We start from the raw sequence: 2,665 nt of genomic DNA on the forward strand, positions 1-2,665 counted from the left end.
AGCTCACAATCCAACAGTCTATTCATTAAACAATGTGGGCCATCTACCATAATTACTTAAAACTTTCTGCATTAACATGAACAAGAGAGATCAATTAGTTGTTCCAAAACAGTAACAACACATTTGTTATATTTAAAAATCAAGTTTTTCAATCAACTATTTTAACTATACATTGAGTTCTATTTTCAAGTAGAACATTTGACAAACTAGGCATAATACAATGTGAAATCTAAAAACTGTATGAAAAATTAGGTTTTTGAGCCAGACAAAAAGACTCAGAAGACACAACTGTCTACATTTTGAAGAGACAGCATACATGTTTGCTCTGAACTATTCCAAAAAGCTAAACTCAAAGCACTGAGCAGAAGTTATGTGGAGGCAGATTTCTGGTTTCAATATGAAAAACTCCAGCAATTCAAGCTATTCAATAAATATTCTACAATGCTATGTTTCTGTAATAGTCTATAATATTTCTATATTTCACAAAACACAAATTTTTTCCCTTTAAAGATATCAGTTTTATTGAGATGTAACAAATACAGCAAAATTTACCAATTTTAAATACAAACAAAACACAAATTTTTCATTTAATCCTTGAAATAATCCAAAAAAACAAGTATTTCCCTGTTAAAAGTTTAGGAAATGAAATCTCCCAGGGACTTGCTAAGAAACTGGACAAACCAGCAGTAGAAGTTCCAAATCTAACAGAATAGGCTGTCGCAAAGTAATATAACATCTTCCCACCTCTATTAGATGTATACATGCACACAGTCAAAAGGCTAGCTGTCAGGAATGTTGGCCAATCTATTCTAAAGCTTCTTCGAAATCCAACCATTTATAAACATGGGTGATCAGTACAGACACCATGAAAAAATTCTGTATGAATGACCCTCTAGAATGCCAGGCTTATAAAGGGAAGGACTTTGTCTTTCTTCACTGCTATATTTAAGTCCCTAAAACAGTTATCTGGCATATAATACATGCTCAATAAATACTTGCTAAATGTAAAATAATACCCCTAACCACACATAACGCAGCTCTGTAATAAACAGAAAATACACAGCACTATTAGATAATAAAGGACCTCACTGAAGTACCTAGCAACTGAAAAGACTGACAAACACAAAATTCATTCTTAAACTTGCATCATACACTTACTATCTATCTAAAGCACTGAAACTTAGACCTAATCAGTAAAAAACAAATTTACCTGCAAAAAATACAAACATTTTGGCAAACCTATTTCATTTAAAGTAAAATATAAACTCATACAAGATATAGAAGCTAGATATGGTGAAATTGAGTGTTCAATCTTGATATTCTCTGCTTAACACATCAACTAGCACCATTAAGAGTACTGCAACCCTGCAAGAATGAGGAGATTTATACAGCTGTTTTGGTTTAAAGGCAAACACAAATCTCTGCTGGAATCACATCTTTACAAACACTAGGCTGACGCTTCAAGAAGATCTAATTTTACAGGTACACATATTGTATTCAACATAACCACGCTCAGCAGCTGCTTGGCATTATTGAAAAGACCAATAGAAAAAAAAAAACCGACAAACATTTTCTAATACCCTAAAGTCTAGAATTCCTACACATCTAAGGGAATTTAAGAACATGAAATATCCTCAAAAGTTACTTTCAATTTATTTTACTCAAAAGATATAAATTTATATCAAGGCACACACTTTTTTTGGAAAATAGTATTACATAACAGGTAAGGCATAACAGATGCATAAAAGAATTACTCCAATTTCACTAGATCAAATTATACTTTTCAATGATACTTGATCAAAAATCCTGATACTCAAAGGTCTAGTTAACTTTAATGTAAATAATTTAAATAGCAGATAGTGTAATAGTGTAAGAAACGTTCAGTACTAAGTCATTTACTCGGTCACTATGCTGGATCACAGCAACTAGACTGTATTTAAATGACGTTATCAGCAACTGAGTGTCACACAAACAAACAATGAAACTACAATCTCGTCATTTTTTTCTTTCTAAAACCAAGACTGGAAGGTCAGGTGAAAAAAATATTTCACACAAGAATATAAAAGAAGCATCTTCAAAATTTATAACCATGAGACTTCACTTCAGCTGTTTCACATACTGAAACAACGAACTTTACAGAAAGGCTGCTTCTCCCACCGCTGTACTCCTCATATGCAACATACGCAACCCACACCTAACTTTGACATCAGCACCTGGTGCCCACTCTCCAATATTTACTCCCTAAGCCGCAACCCAGTTCTACGTCTCCAGCAATGAAACCTCTTCTGAAAGCTTTCAAATTGTGACAAATCCAACCACCTCTCGGTTGGGTAACCAAAGCAACTGGGCTGGGAAAAGCTAAGAGCAGTTTAGAGAAACCTGTTAATATATCAATGCAACAAGTTTAAAACTTTGAACTCTTCCCCAGAACCCTTCCTTTCCAGGGCGAGGAGAGTCTGCTGGACCTGTCGCTTTGTCCCCTCCAAACGCCCCGACAGGGGTCCCGGGCGCGCGAAAGCGCCCCTCCCCACCGGAAGCCCCGATCGAGGTGGGGTTTCTCGCCCCGCCCGCGGACCCGAATTTTGCGAAGTCTCATCACCTCCAGCCCAGCCTCCGGGCTCTGGCCGGCCCAGCCCGTGACGGACGCTCGGGACGCCGAACTCAC

General features: G+C 36.7%; 1 protein-coding gene across 2 annotated transcripts in view; it reads right to left on the reverse strand.

The window, feature by feature from the left end:
• CDK13 (cyclin dependent kinase 13) overlaps positions 1 to 2,665 on the reverse strand; it is a 122,596-nt gene that overhangs the window by 118,574 nt on the left and 1,357 nt on the right. The window lies entirely within an intron of this gene.

Source organism: Muntiacus reevesi, chromosome 6 (assembly GCF_963930625.1).
Source record: "Muntiacus reevesi chromosome 6, mMunRee1.1, whole genome shotgun sequence".
Classification (NCBI taxonomy): domain Eukaryota; kingdom Metazoa; phylum Chordata; class Mammalia; order Artiodactyla; family Cervidae; genus Muntiacus; species Muntiacus reevesi.